The sequence below is a fragment of the Elephantulus edwardii genome, unplaced genomic scaffold, assembly GCF_000299155.1.
Source record: "Elephantulus edwardii isolate Elephantulus edwardi_28Jun2011 unplaced genomic scaffold, EleEdw1.0 scaffold00599, whole genome shotgun sequence".
NCBI lineage: Eukaryota > Metazoa > Chordata > Mammalia > Macroscelidea > Macroscelididae > Elephantulus > Elephantulus edwardii.
This window is the reverse complement of record NW_006400349.1, coordinates 13,727-25,455: the sequence shown is the minus strand read 5'-3', so window position 1 is coordinate 25,455 and position 11,729 is coordinate 13,727. Positions and strand designations below refer to the sequence as shown.

At 39.7% G+C, this 11,729-nt stretch overlaps 1 non-coding gene across 1 annotated transcript; it reads right to left on the bottom strand.

Moving 5' to 3' along the window:
* Positions 1 to 4,196: 4,196 nt before the first annotated feature.
* On the bottom strand, positions 4,197 to 4,270 carry TRNAT-AGU. The gene has a single exon. It is a non-coding gene; the product is annotated as a tRNA-Thr (tRNA).
* Positions 4,271 to 11,729: the final 7,459 nt, after the last annotated feature.

Below are 11,729 nucleotides of genomic sequence, written 5' to 3'. Positions count from 1 at the left end.
CAGTGCGATTGGCACAGGACAGAGCAGAGTTTAGGACTGTTGTACATAGGGTCACTATGAGTCGCAGGCGACTCAATGGCACATAACAACAACAAACAACAACTCAGGAAGAAGAATTAGGAAGTATATTGGCAGATTTCCCTTTCTTCAGTGAAAAATCATTCTCTTAGTGTATATCAGCCCGTGGTCTTACTGTCTGTCAACAATAGCTCTGGCTGGGGCTTTTTCCTCTCTTCAGTGTTATAGCTCTTGATAAATATTGCAGTCCTCTTAGATTTCTCCCTCACTTTCTCTGTTATCTCTCTTCTTGCTTCTTTCTGTGTAATTGGCTGTGTATATATACACACTACATACACACATAAAAGTCTTTGTCAGTCTCCAGGTGCTAGATCCCCCTCATCAAGGCCCAAACTAGTAAGTCCCCTCTGGGTAGTCCATAGATATTTTATTTGCCTAGTTGGTGCAAGTGGGCTGTGTATAATTTATCTCATTTGTATTGATCAATCCTTACAAGATTTGTAACAATCACAGGACAGAATGCACCCCGGCACCACACAAAAACCATTATACTTGGGTTTGAATGTGTGTAGGGTTTCATGTAACTGAGAGAATTCAATAATAATGTGAGTGGATTCGTGTTTTGAGGTGGAGCTTTGATCTGTATCAATTTTAATGTGGAACTTTAAGGATAGAAGTAACACCAAACAGACTATGATGACAATCAACACCTGGGACCTTGTCTTTTTACAGAACAATCCCAGGCCCCCATCACATATATAGTGAACCAGAATCTGCATTTTAACAGATCTCCAGGTGTTTCATATGCTTACTAAATCCTGAGATGCATGACATTAATGTATTAGTTATTGGGCCAGAAAGCGATCTGGTATACATCTTCTAATGAGTTCCTAGAGATGGAAAATAAATTAGGCATTTAAAGGGTAATTTTGGAAAATCAAACTGGTCAATACCCAATTTATGGTCAAGCTTCTAGTATGCAAACTGAATACAATCATCAAGACAGCATAAAACCCATTAAACCTAAGCGTTTGAAAACCAAGAAATGGACTCATCTGTCTATGGTCAACTGATATTTGGCAAAGAAATAAAACCTATCAAATGGGGAAACAGCAACCTCTTCAACAACAGGTGCTGGCAAAACTGGACTATTAGTTGCAGAAAGCTGAAACAGGATTCACATCTCACACCATACATAAAAATCAGTTCCAGGTAGATCAGAGACCTGGGGGTAAGTGACAAACTGAAATCAAGCTTAGCTGGCCTAGTCCATGGTATGAAGAGACTGACAAATACAGCCAGAAATGCTCAATCTTTAAAGGATAAAATTAATGAATGGGACCACCTATAGATTAATTTTTTTCTTTTTATCTTTTTTTAATGTATTATTAATTTCAATAAAAATTTACAGAGACTTCTGATTTCCATTTATTCACTATTGCACTTTTCTCCCCTCCCAACCCTCCCCCCTAGTACACTACCCTCTTGGAAAAGTAAAAGGAAAATTCTTTCATTGGTTTACAATCCCTCCCCCCAGGTCCACTCCACTATGCAGCCTTCGCTCTAGACTACCATCTTGACAAAAATACCTAGTCACATATCCGTCTTAAACAGTTTTCTCCCTCATGTGTTTCAATGCAGTATACATTATTGAACCCATCTTTCTCAGTCTCTCCCCAACCCCAATGTCAGTCCTGTTTTACAACAGTGGCTCCATGAAGTATTTGTCCTTTTGTGACTGAGATATACTTCACTCAACATAATGTCCTCTAGGGTCACCCATTTTGAATAAGATTGCATGAGTTCCATGTTTTTTAATGCAGCGTAGTATTCCATTGTGTGAATATACCACAGCTTCTCTATCCATTCATTTGTTGATGGACACTTAGGTTGTTTCCAACTCCTTGCTATTGTGAACAAAGCCACAATAAACATGGGTTTGTATATATCTGCTTGGATGCCAGTAAGATTAAATCCTTGTGTGCATCAAAAACATTTTCCAACAGAGAGAAAAGAAAACCTAGTTACTGGGGGTAAAAACATTTGGCAATAATATTTCAGACAAGGGTCTCATATCAAAACTTTACAGAATCCTACAGGGCCTCCACTAGAAAAAGACTGATAACACAATTATAAAATGGGCAAAAGACATGGAAAGAATTTTCCCAGATAAAGATACTCAGAGATCCAATAGACACATGAGAAAACGCTCAAAGGGGCTTGCAATAAGAAAGATGCAAATCAAATCCACAATGAGATACTATCTCGCTCCAGTAGCAGCAGCAAAGTTTAACAGGACACCCATAAACAAATGAACAGATAGGAAAAACTATGGCATATTCACACTGTAGAATACTACCCAGCACTGAAAAACAAAGAACTAAAAATATTACACAACATGGGTGACCCTAGAGGACATTATACTAAGTGAAATATCTCAGTCACAAAAGGACTACATAATACCACTGTTACAAAACAAGACTGACATGGGAGTTGGGGATAAACTAAGCAAAGAGGGTATAAATAATGAATGCTGCATTGGAAAAGATGAAGGAAAGAACCACTTAAAAGGAATATATGTTAGGCATTATTTGTATGACAATAGTGCAGAATTAAGAGGTGTATAGCAAAACGAACTGAGGGAGGGGTGGGAAATGGAAAGAAATTATGTAACAATTAATGATTTTTTTAAAAAAGTTAACTGGAGGGTAGGTTTGGAGGAAAATGTGTGACTGTGAATGAATGAAAAATCAACTTTTCTGTAAATTTCATTAAAAATCAGAATTTTTTAAAAACAAAAAATAACTATTTAACAGGATAGCAAGTAATAACTGTTGGAGAGGATTTGGAAAGATAGGAACTCTTATACACTGTCGGTAGGATTGTAAAATGTTACAACTACTCTGGATGGCAGTTTGCCATTTCTTCAAAAAGCTGAACGAAGAAATTCCATATGAAGCATCTGTTCCACTGCTTGGAATATACCCAGGGAAAATTAGGACTGAGATATAAAAGGAGATTTGCACACCAATGTTCATAGCAGCATTATTCACCATTGCGGGAACATAGAAACAGCTCAAATGTCCAATCATAATGGAATGGATTGAGAAGCCAAGTTACATTCACACAATGGAATACTGTGCAGCAACACACAGGAGTAATGATTTTGAAAATAACTACCTATACATCAGAGAGCTGGACAATGACTAGGGATGATAGAAAGAGAGTTGATGTCTTTGAGCTGTGGTGCTGGAGATTGAATATATCATGGACTGCTAGGAGAACAAGTCTAGCCCAGAGAGAGTGAAGCCAGACTGCTCCTTGGAGGCAGGCAAGGATTCTGAAGCTTCATCTGACATACTTTGGGCATGTTGTAAGACAGGTTCAGTCCTTGGAGAGGGACGTCATACTTGGGAGGATGGAGAGACAGGGCAGGAGAGGAAGACCTTCGATGAGATGGATTGATTCAGTGAGTCGGGTAATGGGAGTAGGTGTGTCAGAGACAATAAGATTTGGCAAAAGGATAGAGCAGGGTTTAGGGCTATTGTACATAGACTATGAGGGGCAGGCAACTCGATGGCACATAACAGCAACAACAACAGCTACCTAACTTAGGAGGGACTGGAAAACATTATGCTAAGAGAAATAACTCGATCCCATACCAAAAATATTGTAAAAAACTATTATTGTAGAAATAGGTAACTCAAGAAACAAATATAAGGATCTAAGTGTATGGGGAGAGGAGAGTAGGAGCAGAGGGGAGTAGATTCGGGGAGTGGGGTAATCATGGGGTCGTACAATTTGATGAATAGAGGGAGGGGTGGCTAAAGGAATGGGCAAGATCCGGTGTGAAAAACAATGTATACGAACTTTTTAAGTAAACCACTATAAAATTTAAACAAAAACAAAACCCAGTGTCTGGAACTGGATTTTAAAATAGTAAAAGAAACTAAGACCAAAGAAACAAGTCACTCATATTAGGCAATTCAACTGCTCTCCACCTGATGGTAGACTAGATTTTGGGTCCTTGACATTATTACTGTTCATCTTCCTGGAATGAACTCTCAGTAGAGTGTCTATATAATTCTTAGCATCACATTCATCTTTTCCACCTCTGGTGTTTCTTCAGATAAAGACCATTCGAATTATCTCCATCTCTTAATGTATAATAAAACGTAAGGCCCCGCTAGGATTCGAACCCAGGACCTCCTATTTACTAGACAGGCACTTTGACCAACTAAGCCATGGAGCCTACCACAGGAGAAAAAGAAGAGAAAAGTCATTTCATGTATATAACTTTCCTCCTTTCTTTTCTAATTACTGAGAACTTTGATCAAGGTAGGGGATTAGGGGTATGAGGATAATGGGAAAAATTCCATCATTATTTTTTCTCTTAACCTGTCCCGAATGTGTACAACAAATATACTATGTTACGAAAAGAAAATCTATTTTAGTTACCAAGTTGTTGAAATATAGAGTCAAGTCATTTAACTTGACAATATTAGGGAAACAGAACAAAGTGGCTAACCAAGAAGCTACTGAAATGGAAACTCACTGCGATTGAGCTGATCTGGACTCATCCTGATCCTCAAATGAGAGGCTGCAAATCTCCCAGAGGAATGTTTGCCCTCTTCACACACCCTCCCTCTCCTCCCTCCCCACCCCCCACCCCCACCCCGGGCCTAGCGAGGGGTGGACTCATTCCAAACGCTGAATACTCACTGTCATTGGGTTGGCAATGCCACTCAGTAAGACTAAAGGAATTTTCAAACAGAAGAGTTCAGTTTCTAATGACGCAGCCAGTCTCCCTCTGAACCCTCTGGATAATCTTTAAATCTGTAAACCAAAATTATGCCCCACAAAGTCTTCAAACAAAACAATAGTTTAGTTTCTTCTTATTGATTGCTATCGAATCAAGCACAACCCATAGCGACCCTATGAACAAAATGCCAGAATCCCCTCTCGTCATTTATCGTTCATAGAGTTTCTGGAGGCATGTTGTTTAAGGAAGTGGATGCCACCCCTGCTTCCAAAAAAAGGTCAACCAGCAAAATGGATCTCAAAAGAGACTCTGAAAATTGTACTACAGAGTCAAGAATCCAAAACAAACGTTAAAATGCCCAAGTAAAAGAGATAAACGGAAGCTTTCAAAGGGCAACTCGAGAAGACAAAGCAAAAGTATTAGAATGGAATATGCAAAGAGCTGGGGTTGGAGAATTAAAGGGAAGAACTCTTTCAAAGAACTGAAAAAGAAATTCAAGCTTCGAGTTGCAGTACTGAGAGATGCTAAAGGAAAAATCTTGAATGATCTAGGAAGCATCAACAAAAAAAATGATGGAGAGAATGCACAGTTACTGTACCAATAAGAATCGGTTCATTCTTCACCAAATCAGTTATTTGGTGAAATATTTCAGAATGTAGCATATGATAAAGAGCCAGTGGTGATGAGGGAAGAAGTTTAAGCTGTTTTGAAGTCATTGGCATAAAAATAAGGCTCCAGGAATCTATGGGATACCGACTGACATACTTCAACTAACAGATGCAGTCCTGGACACGTCCATCAGTCTACACCAGGAAACTTGAAGGACAGCTACCTGGCCAACTGCTGGAAGAGATGAGATAGAGATAGAGATAGAGATAGAGAGAGAGAGAGAGAGAGAGAGAGAGAGAGAGAGAGAGATCAACAGGCTTGGCACCATTGTTGTTATGTGCCAACAAGTCACTTGCGATTAATAGCGACCCTATGTAAAACAGCAACAACAGAGAGAGACAGAGAGAGAGATCAGCTGGCCCAGTGAAGAGGAAACGATGTGACCAAGAGAAAGGTGGGTGACTTTTAGTTTGTGGCCCTCCGGCCAGTCTTTCATTGTTTTTGTTCAGACATTCCTCTAGGTCGTATAGCCCTGGTGTACAAGTTGCCATCCCACGGTCACTTGTGGTTGCTGTGAGGCTGAACACTGTGACATGGATGTGTCAAATGCGTTAATGGTTGGCTACCCAATGCGGACTGAGAGTTGGGTGGAGCTCCCCGATTAAACAAGCATGGAAGGAGGAGTGGCATCCACTTCCATAATAGCTTGCCTCTGGAAACCCTATTAACCTGGAGAGAGGATGAAAGGCAACCAAGCGTCGAGGACTCTCCATCATAGGGTCGCTATGAGTTGCCTGCGACCCGACGGCACTTAACAACAACAACATGTACAACAGCCCTAAACCCTGCTCTATCCTGTGCCAATTGCACTGTCTCCAACACACCCACCCCAATTACCCCAGTCACCAAATCAATCCACCTCATAGAGGGTCTTCCCCTCCTGCACCGTCCCTCCACCCTCCCAAGCATGATGACCCTCTTCAAGGACTGGTCCCTCCTTACAGCATGTCCAAAGAATATCACACGAAGCCTCAGAATCCTTGCCTCCAGGGACCCGGCCAGTTTAACCCTCTCAAGGATGAATCTGTTTGTTTTCTTAGCAGTCCATGTTACCCTCAATACTCTTATCCAGCACCATAGCTCAAAGGCATCGATTCTCCTTCTATCCTCCCTAGTCATTGTCCAACTCTCTGATGCATAACAAGTGATTGCAAGGACCATGGCCTGTATCAAAAGCACCTTAGTCTCTAGAGAGACACCATTGCTCTTCAGTACTTTGGAGAGGTCCCTAACAGCAGACTTTCCCATGGCAATACATCTTTTAATTTCCTGGCTGCTGGTGCCAAGACTGTTGACTGTGGAGCCAAGCCGACTAAAGCTGTGAACAATCTCAATCTCTTCACCATCCATCTTGATGCTGCCAATTGGTCCAGTGAGAATCTTTGTCTTCTTGACACTGAGCCTCAATCTATACTGAAGGCTGCAGTCCTTGACCCTCTGCAGCAAGTGCATCAGGTCCTCCTCAGTTTCAGCAAGCAGGATTGTGTCACCTGCATAGCGCAGACTGTTGATAGATCTTCCACCAATCCTGACCCCACATTTCTCCTCAAAGAGCCCAGCCTCCCGGATAATCTGTTTCTGCATACAGGTTGAAAAGGTATGGAGCTAGGACACATCCTGGTGTTAAGCCCTTCCCAATTTTGAACCATGCAATGTTTCATTGCTCTGTTCTGACGAGTGCCTCTTGGTCCAAGTATAGGTTTCGCATTAGCACGATCAAGTATTCTGGGATTCCCATGCTTTTCAGAGTCAGCCACAGTTTGTTATGATCCACACAGTCTAACTTCTTTGCATAATCAAAGAAACACAAACAGACATTCCTCTGGTACTCCCTGCTTTCAGCTAAGATTCTTCTGACATTAGCTACAATATCCTTAGTACCACAACCCCTTCTACGCCCAGCCTGGACTTGTGGCAGTTCTCTGCTGATGTGCTGTTCCAGTCTTTTTTGGATAATCTTCAGTATAATCTTGCTTGCATGTGAAATCAATGATATCGTTACTATAACAGTGGCACCATTATTCAGAAAAAGAAAAGACATGTTGCAATGAGAATGTCTGCAGTCAAGGACTTCTCCAAAATACTGATGAACAATGATGTTAGTTTAAAAAGTAAGGTATGCCTGATTGAAGCCAAGGTCTTTTCAATAATTTGTTATGCATTTGAGAGCTGGTGAATGAATAAGGAAGACAGAATAAAATATCTTGAGTTGTGGTGGATAAATGAATTGCATACACCCTGGACTGCCAAGAGAATAAACAGGTCTGTTCCAGAAAAAGTGAAACTAAGGTCCACCTTGGGAAGCAAAGGATGGTGAAACTCAGTCTCACATACTTCGGGCATATTGTCATGAAGAGGCAGTTTTGGAGAAGAACACTATGCTTGGAAAGGTTGAGGGTCAGGGTAAGAGAGAAAGACCCCCAACAATTAAGTATTATGTGACTGATTCAAGATATGGCAAAGTTGAGAGCTGTTGTTTACAAGGTTGCTATGAGATCAAGGAAACAAAAGCTCTCCTTACCTGGCCCACATAGGGATCAAACCCACAACCTTGGCACTATTAATACCATACTCTAACCAAGAGAGCAGCATAAACATATCCCACTGTGTTTTTCAAATTCCTTACCATTTTAAGGATCTATTCCATTCACATTGTTTCAAGTAAAATTGGAAATTTTGGTATTCTGTTAGTGTGACTTTTTGTAATTAACCAGAAATAGAAAAGACAACAGAGGGAAAGCCCTACTTTCAGCAAGAAATGCTTTCCCCCCCAACCTTGCAATTATAATCTAAAAAAAAATCTCTCTTATGTATATGGTTAAATGATTTGTGACCAAAGGACCTGTACAATCACATGGGAGGAGGTGGAGAGCCACTGGTGTTTTTGATGGCCAGACAGAAGCAATTTGACTTCAACTTCTCCAGGTCAGACCTGTTTGTTCTTTTTGCAGTCCATGGTATGTTCAGGGCTCTTCTCCAGCTCCACACCTCAAAGGCAGCATTTTTTTTTCTTCCATCATCCTTAGCCATTGTCCAGATTTCTGAGCAATTATTTTAAAGTAGTCAGCAACTGTCTAAATTTCTCTCCATATTTACAACAGGATTCTTCCACCGAGGCAAAGCATTTGCTTGGTATAACTCATTGACTTCAACATCATTGATTTCCTGGAAGGGAAAAAGAAATTTTATCAAACCTGAGACAGGAAAGGTCTGTTTTCTTTAATGGAGTGTTAAGTTTGTGGTGTTGGGGATTTTTCCCCCCTTTTCCCATTCATTTTTATACCATTGTGGTTTGTTTTGTTTTGTTTTGTTTTAAAAAGGTCTATTTAGAGAAGAGAGATTATGAAATACTCAGGGCAGTGATTAGCATGCCTCACTTTATAAATGCCCTGAGTGGAAACATGAGCTCTTTTTCCTTTTATGAAAACTTTTTGTTGTTTTGAAATCATCACATTTTTCTTTCTTTTGTGCCTAGGAAAAAGAATGAAACTTGACTTTTGACAGAATCCTAATCCTCACTATAGGGTCTTACTTGCTCTGCTCACAGTTTTTCTCTCAAAATCAGGTCATTTGCAATTGCTACAATGGAAAAAGAATTGATGCCTTTGAGTTATATTGTTGAAGAAGAATTCTGAATATCCAATGGATTGTCTAAAAGACAAACAAACATGTCTTGGAAAAAGTTCCATCATAGTACTACTATTTGGAGGCAAGGATGATGACATTTCATCTAGTATACTTTGGGCATGTTGGGAGAGGTCAGTCCTTGGAAAAGGCCTTCTTGTTTGGAAACATGGAGGATTTGCAAAAGGGAGGAAGACCTTTAATAACATGGATTGACACAGTGACTATAGCAATGGGCTAAAATATGCCAGGGATAATGAGGATAGCACAGGATAGGGCATGGATCAGATCCATTGTTCATAGCTGTAAGTCCTAGTCAACAGAATGACGCCTAACAAACAGCAACAATGAGTATGAATTTCAGGACACTGATTGTACTCATGCAGATTTAGAGGCAGTTGCGTGCACAGAACTTTGAAGAGAAGAGACATTGTCTATTTAAAATTGAAAAAAATGTGCACCAGCATTGTAGCCTTTTACTCATTCAATCTGTATGTGGAGCAAATAATCCTGTCAGAATTCCCTTTCCCCCCATCCCTCTAGGCCTAGGGGATTACTGGGCTCTTCCAGTCTCATTTTCTGAAAATGCATCAGTTTTTTGTAAATATCAACCTCTTCACTATGCCTTTGGTGATATCTTTTCATAAAGATCCACAAAAGCACTAATCTCATTGTCATTTTATGGTTTTCTTTGGTTTTTTCTGTGTGTGTGTGTGTGTGTGTGTGTGTGTGTGTGTGTGTGTGTAAACAAATAAGACCCTATAGTGACACTGTGCTCTATCCTCATCAGCCAAACTGTGGTTACAAGACTCCAATAAAACAAAACAAAACATTTGCCATAAACCTGGTACAATTAAGGGCTCAGTCTTGTTAAAAGTCACACTTGTTTCCCAGAAAGAAAATGGAGGCTACAAGTTCCTGAACCACTTGGTGAGAAGGGCTAAGTTGGGGTAAGAGAGAGGATTAGAGACAATTACTAAAGTAAATGGTTTCCACAGAGACTCTAGTACAAAGGTGAGTGTTGTGACAGGGACCCATTCATAATTTACTTATACAAGAGAAAAAGCAAATTTTAATTTACTTGGACCAGGAAATTGAGAAGGATGAGAAAAGTAGGTTGTCAAAGGAATTAGGAATGTTGCTGAGTGTGGGGCTCTATGGTGTAATGTTAGACTCTGAATGCAGTGATCAGAGTTCAAATTTTCCTGGTAACAGGAATGACAAAGGACATGTTGACAAAGGAAATCAATATAGCAATAGAAACCGACCCTCAAGGAATGCGGCTATATGACAATAAAAACAGACTCTCAAGGAATGTGGTAAAACAACAGACTCAAGGAAAAGATAAACAAGATGGCCAAAGTCACCATAACCATTACAAGGAATGCACCATCAGCTGTTTAAACCCCACTCCCCAAACAAAGGCTATATAAACCCTTTTGTAAGATAAAAATGGGGTCAGTCTGTTCTGACCTGTTCACAGTCTATTATGTGCCACACCCGCCTCGCTGTCCTCTCTGGCCACGACGCCTGTGTGACAAAATGGGTCATCCGTGCCTGTACGGGGGTCTCTGACCTCAAGGATAGCATAAGAGGGAACCTTGCAAGCCCTGTGCTTGTGAGTGGGCTGATGCCTGGATATTTGTTACAGATGGGTCTTCGTAATCCCGGGAAACCTCTGGAAATTAAGTTGCTTCTAGGATAAGAATGGGATTTTCTGGGGAAAAATCAGGGGAACTTCACCAGAACTGGGATAAAGATTTAACTAAAGTCTTTAATCAGGAACCACTTGATGTTCCTGGAAATGATAACAAACAAGCTGAAAATATAAAAGAAATTGAGATTGCTCTTAAAAGTATAATTTTGAATATGATCTTTGAGTATGTATCTAATTCCTCTTTTGTGATACTTGCAACTCATATTCAGCAATGTAATTGTATATTAAGAGAAAGTTTAGACTAGTTTTAACAGCAGAAAGTCATAGTTAATGAGAATAAAACAGAGAGGTTTAAGAAAAGACTCAAAAGACAAACTTCTCTAAAAGTAAAGGTCTCTTTAAGAAATAGGAAATATTACCAGATAAATAACAGGTGGTGGGAAGAAAGTACTTATAAAGGACCATATGTCCTGCCAACTCCAACACCAGTACCTCTTCCTTATACAGACGTTTTGTATTCCAAGGAAAAAGAATTGAATATTACAAATTAACTTGGTAAAAACAAGTTAAAGGAAGTCGTCCACCTTAGTGCACATTGCCAAACAAAAAACAAATTAAAATCTTATGAAACAAGTTGCAAAAGCTATTGTTAAACATAGGAATGGTCCAGAGTGTAAGAAAATAGATGTTAAGATTCGTTAGGTACAGTACAAATATGAGTACAAAGGCAAAAACAAAGGTGGCTAAAATACAGTGACACAAAGTAGGAGAGGAAAGGAAGTGAAATGTAAACCATTAACCATTGTCTAGCAGATGACCAACATAAGGTCATTGTGTTTCTTGTTCAAAGAATGTTTAATAGCCGATGCTATTATTTAGTAATAGAAAATATTTTCTTTTTGTTAAAATCTTATGTGAGCTTTGTAATCACAAAATGTTGGCTATAAGTCAAGTTTAAACAAGTTTAAATGTATAAAAAGCAAGCTTTTAGCATAATAA